Below are 5,701 nucleotides of genomic sequence, written 5' to 3'. Positions count from 1 at the left end.
GGGAGCGGCCACTGCACTCCAGTCTGGGTGACAGTGTGAGACTCCAACTCAAAAAAACAAAAACAAAAACAAACATCATTACCATTACTTTTTTTTTGTGAGTTGGAGTCTCACTCTGTTACCCCAGGCTGGAGTGCAGTGGTCCACTCACGGCCACCACAACCTCAGCCTGCTGGGTTCAGGGGATCCTTCCACCTCAGCCTTCCAAGTAGCTGGAACTACAGGTGAGTGCCACTATATTGGATAATTTTTTGATTTATCGTAGGTTTAAGTTCTCACCAAGTTGCCCGGGCTGGTCTCGAACCCATGGTCTCAGGCAATCTTCTTGCCTCCTCCTCCCAAAGTACTGGGATTGCAGGTGTGAGCCACCACATCCGGCCCCATTACATTTTGATGTTGTTCTTTCCAGGCTTTTATTTATTTATTTATTTATTTGTTTATTTATTTATTTATTTATTTATTTATTTTTGAGTCAGAGTCTCACTCTGTTGTCCAGGCTGGCTTTCTGGCTTTCAAAATATTAGCTTATTTAGCCCAGGCTTGGTGGCTCAGCCCGGAATCCCAGCACTTTGGGAGGCCAAGGTGGAGGATTGCTTGATCCCAGGCGTTCGATGCCAGCCTAGGCAACATAGTGAGACCTTGTCTCTACAAAAAAATTTTAAAAATCAGTCAAGCATCCTGGTGCAACCATAATCCCAGCTATTTGGGAAGCTGAGGTGGAAGGTTTGCCTGAACCCAGGAGTTTAAGGATGTAGTGAACTGGGATTGTGCTGCTGCACTCCAGCCTGGGCAACGAGTGATATCCCAACTCAAACAAACAACTAAGCAGAGTGCTTGACCCATAGTAGGCTCTTGGTAAGTGATACACCCACCTGCCTGAGAGTTTGATGTGTATGCAGATGTCCTTAAACTTTTCTTTTTTCTTTTTTTTTGAGTTGGAGTCTCACTCTGTCGCCCAGGCTGGAGTACAGTGGCACACTCCCAGCCACCGCAGCCTTAACCTGCTGGACTCCGGCAATCCTTCTGCCTCAGCCTTCCAAGTAGCCAGAACTACAGGCGCGCACTATCACGCCCAGCTAATTTTTGATTTAATATAGAGATGAGGTCTTGCCAAATTGCCCGGGTGGGTGTTGAACCCGCGGGCTCAGGCTTAAACTTTTTTAAAAACTGCTTCATATCCCATTGTTAGGATGTTCTATGATTTACTTAAGAATTCCCTTATTGTAAGGTATTTAGGTTGCCTCCAGATGGAGGCTTTTTTCCTTGGCCAATTATCATAGTGATAATTTTCATAATTAAGAACTTCCTAAATCACTAGGAGCTGAAACAAATTAGGTTTTTGAACTGCAGCTTAGTGATGGCTGAGGCTGGTGCAGAGAATGGGCACACTGACACACAACTGTATTGTGCATAATTGCTGGGTTCAAGTGGGATGCAGTAGGCGTTTCTGGACAGTGACTCAGCGTGCCCATGCCGTTGGGCAGGAAGGTTCTCCCCTCCTTTGTCCTCCTGTGTTTCACACCCTGTTTCAAATCCCCTAGGATATTGGGCATCTGAAGAGCTGCAGTCCCAGCTCTGCCCTCAGGGAGTTCCTCCAGTGGGGAGAGGGACGCTGAAATCAGTAAGTGCAAGTTGTATTTGTGGCCCACATGGCAAAGATGCACAGGAGGGTTGAATCAGCCTTCTCTGGTGAGAGTGTGGGTCAGAGGGCCCAGGAGAGGGCCTGCTGTCAGTGGGCCTGGAAGGATGGGTATGTTTGCTTTGGGGCTTATATGGAGAGAGTTCAATGGCTGGGAGGTAAGAAATAGCTCAGAATGTTCTGGAACTTGCTCGAATTGGATGTGACTGCACATAAGGCACCAAACATGGAAGGCTTGGTATGAGTGGGGACAGTAACTGGTCATGGAGGGGCTTGTGTACCATGTCATGCTCCTCTGGGGTCTCCAGTGCCCCGACAGGGCCAGAGCATGGTGAGCCCTCTATCTGTGGAGGTCGCATGCCTTTATGGAACGCTTTAGCTGAAGTTCTTGACCATGTTTCTCAGGCTGTGTCGCAGAGTTCTGTGAGTCAGTCCATCCGGGGCTGTGTGGACATGCTGGGACGTACTCTGTGTGCTGATGGTAGGGGAGGCCCTGGCTGTCGGAGAGAAGGGTGGCACCTCAAGAATAACTGGCTCAGAAACCAGTCCTCTGATTTGCACCACAGTGCAGTTACAGAAACTTCTCATTGCAGACACTGAGATAAGCCTGCCTGCCAGCCCTGGGGCACCCCAGGTCTGGTCCTTCGGGGCGGGATGTGAGCTGTTGCTGGAGGAACTGGCAGCTCAGTGGCAGGCCTGACACCCACAGGTGTTTGGAGTGGCCACAGGCCTGACTCACATGTCCTCAGGCTGCGTCCTCAGCACTGTCCTTGCCCCTGGCCCTCACCCAGACTTAAGGGGTGGGACTGTGCTGGGGAGAAGGGGGCGGGGAAGGAAGGGAGGGCAAGGTTTGTTGGCGCTCTTGGGGCACTTTGTCCATTCCCGTCCGTCTTAATCCCCATAAAGGCACTTAGGGTAGACGCTGATGTCTTCGTTTTCCCAAAGAAAGCAAGCTTGGAGAGCTTAGGTGCTTTTATCAGGATGATACAGTGAGTGCACGGCAGGGTGATGCCAGAGCCCACACCCCTTCCTTTCAAGAAACTGTTCCTCCAAATCTGTCTCCTGTCCAGCAGTATAGGGGTGGTCTGGCCCTTGTCATCGCAGCCTTGACGGTGTCTTGTGGTCTGAGGGACAGCAGCAGAAGCCCCGAGCCCCACTTTATCACTAGCTTGCATGATGGTGGGCAAGTCACGGCAATTCCTTGAGCCTCAGCTTCCACATCTGCAAATCTAGGGGTAAAATATGGCATGTGTACTTAACGGGCTTGTCGTGCGAATCAGCAGACTGAGTGGGGATGCCGTTAGGCCAGGTCCTGCACTGGCATTGTGTAGCAGCTGAGGGTGTGTCGTGCTTGGGACATGGGTCCTTCCCTCTCTCCCTTTCTCCCTCCCCTTTTGGTAAGTGGAGCCCAAGGTAGAGTTCAGGCTGAGCCTGCTTCCTTTTTTTGGAAACTGGAGTCTCACTCTTGCCCAGGAAGGCTTGAGTGCAGTGGCATGCTCATAGTCACTGCAGCCTCGGCCTGCTGGGCTCAAGCGATCCTTCTGCTTCGGCCTTTCAAATAGCTGGGACTACAGGTGTGCGCCACAGTTTTTTGATGTATTGTAGAGACGAGATCTCGCCAAGTTGCCCAGGCTGGTCTCAAACCCCTGGGCTCAGGCAATCCTTTTGCCTCGGCCTCCCAAAGTGCTGGGATGACAGGCTTGAGCCACCGTGCCTGGCCTGAGCCTCCTTCTAAAATGGGCCTCAGAGCCATAGTGATCTGGGTTTGGTCGCTGTGCTGCCACTTAGTAGTATATGGGTGACCTCGAATAAGTCCCTTGGTCTCTTTGTGCCTTGGTTTCCTGTCCATAATGTAGAAGTGTCACCTTGTCAATGTGATAGGCTTAACAGAGATGAGTACATTTGCGTTTGTCGCCAAATTTTGGACCCTGGGGTCGCACTGTAAGAGTTGGTACACTGAAGGACTGCCCTGATGTGGTGGATTTGCAGACCTCTTCTCATTCAGACAGCTGCGCAGAGTAGAATTGTGCACATTCACTCAGCTGTCTTCAGAAGTGGCTGCATAACTCACTCACCACATGGCACTTCCTCTGCTGGCTTCTGGCAGATCAGCTGTGAATGAGGCAGGCTCAAGGAGTTGCTGCCATCTGGTGGGGCGAAGGACGTGGACCATCAGCATACTCGCACGTGTACATGGCCGTTGCACTGTGGGGTGGTCGGTGTTGTAAAGAGAGCAGAGAGCTGTGAGCAGGGGCGGTGGGTGGCCGGAAAGAGCCTTCCTGAATGACACGGGCAGAGTCTGAAGGATGTGGAGCATCCACAAGGGAAGAGGGTGGGCTGGAGCGATTGGGAAAAGGGTGTCTCAGGAGGTAGGGGGAGCTCTGGATGTGGGAATGAGCTCTTTGGACCTGGTGCCTGGTCAGCAAGGCTCACACTCAGAGTGGATGCAGAGAGGCCTGGTGAGGCTGGAGAGGGCATTTCAGTGCTTGTCTAGGACTTCCTGGGTGGTCAGTGATGTGCCAGGGCACCCTGGAGACATGGGGGAGCCAGGACTTATGCTTCAAGTCCCAGCTCTGCTCTGCCCCCTGGGTGTCCCTAGCTTCCTGAGACAGTTTTTTCTCATCTGTAGCACAGTGGGTGTTAATGCTGTGCATCTCACAAACAAACCTGCTTTGGAAACTGTGGAGTCCTTACACGGGTATGAGGGGCCAACGTGGCCTTACACCACCAGGATTCGGGATGACTGAAAGATACATACAGCATTAAAGGATAAAAACCTAAGTAGCTGGGTCAGAGGGAAACACTGGTAACAAAGTGGAAGCTGGGTTAATGATTAGCACCCAAACTTTGCGGCATCTTTCTGAACATTTGCAGAGGTGGGTAGGCTGCAGGATTCACTTTAAATTCTTCCTGGCTGCCAGAGCCAAGAGGCAGGATCGGGTACTTGATTCATGATGCCCTTCGGGGATTAGGAGGGAAAAAGAAACTGTGGGGTTTTTTTCCCTGCACTGAAGCTGTCTCTGGCAGGGCTACTGATGAGCATCAGTAACTGCTCGCATCTGTCCTATTTGCAAGTCTGTCGGAGGCACTGGGCAATGACCCCGAGACGCCAGGCCAGAGTGGTCTGAAGCCATTCAGGAAATCAGGAGGAGTCCTGGGGAAGATGGCCATGGCCCCAGGCCCTTCACTGGCACAGGTGTATGCTAGCCCTGTGGTTGTGGCCATGTGGGAATGGCAGGATGGGCTGGGCACCTGGCACCCCTACAGCGCTGCTGTCTGCAGCTACATCGAGCAGCAGTTTGTCCAGCAGAAGGCCAGTGCTTCGGGCTCGGGAGTCTGGCCCACAGCATCCCCCTGGGCCAGGCTGACCCCTCGCTGGCCCCGTATATCATCGACCTCCCCAGCTGGACCCAGTTCCGCCAGGACACTGGTAAGACACTTTCTGCCTCTAGTATACATCTGAGCATCTGCATTGGGCCAGGTGTGGTGCTGGGTCTTGGGGTGATGGACAGGACTTGCCCTGAGATGCCCATGATTGGGAAGTGGGTGCTGTGAGAACAGCGCCACACTGCGTGACTGCACCTCGTGGTGGTGGGAGAGGAGCCGTGGGAGCACATCGCAGAGGCCTCCTTCCCCCTTGCCTCCTAAACCAAACATGCCTGCCTCAACCAGCAGAGATTGCTGGGTCTCAGGCACGCCTGCCCGCACGGAGGTCACATGCCACAGTGGTTCAGAGGGCCCAGCCTGGCTCTGCTGTGCAACAGCTCTGCACCCTAGACAGGTACCTACACGCCTCTGTGCATTTGTGTGTTTTTTGTTCTACAGTGTGTTCTGATCAGAATGGGGCCACCCACTTCCTCTTGGAGCTGTTCTTCCCTCTAATTCAGTAGTTCTCAGTTGGGGTGGTTTTGTCCCCAGGATCTTTTTTTTTTTTTTTGAGTTGGAGTCTCTCTCTGACGCCCAGACTGGACCTGCTGGGCTCCGGCAATCCTTCCTCCTCAGTCTTCCAAGTAGCCGGAATTACAGGTATGTGCTACCACGCCCGGCTGATTTTTTGATTTA

The 5,701-nt window shown here is 52.4% G+C and overlaps 1 pseudogene; it reads left to right on the top strand.

The window, feature by feature from the left end:
• The window catches only part of LOC110595907, a 6,249-nt pseudogene extending 3,910 nt beyond the window's left edge, over positions 1 to 2,339 (top strand).
• The last annotated feature ends 3,362 nt before the right edge of the window (positions 2,340 to 5,701 follow it).

This window comes from Carlito syrichta, unplaced genomic scaffold (assembly GCF_000164805.1).
Source record: "Carlito syrichta isolate Samal-C Ts95f unplaced genomic scaffold, Tarsius_syrichta-2.0.1 Scaffold305129, whole genome shotgun sequence".
Lineage (NCBI taxonomy): Eukaryota > Metazoa > Chordata > Mammalia > Primates > Tarsiidae > Carlito > Carlito syrichta.
This window is presented reverse-complemented; position numbering and strand designations above follow the sequence as displayed.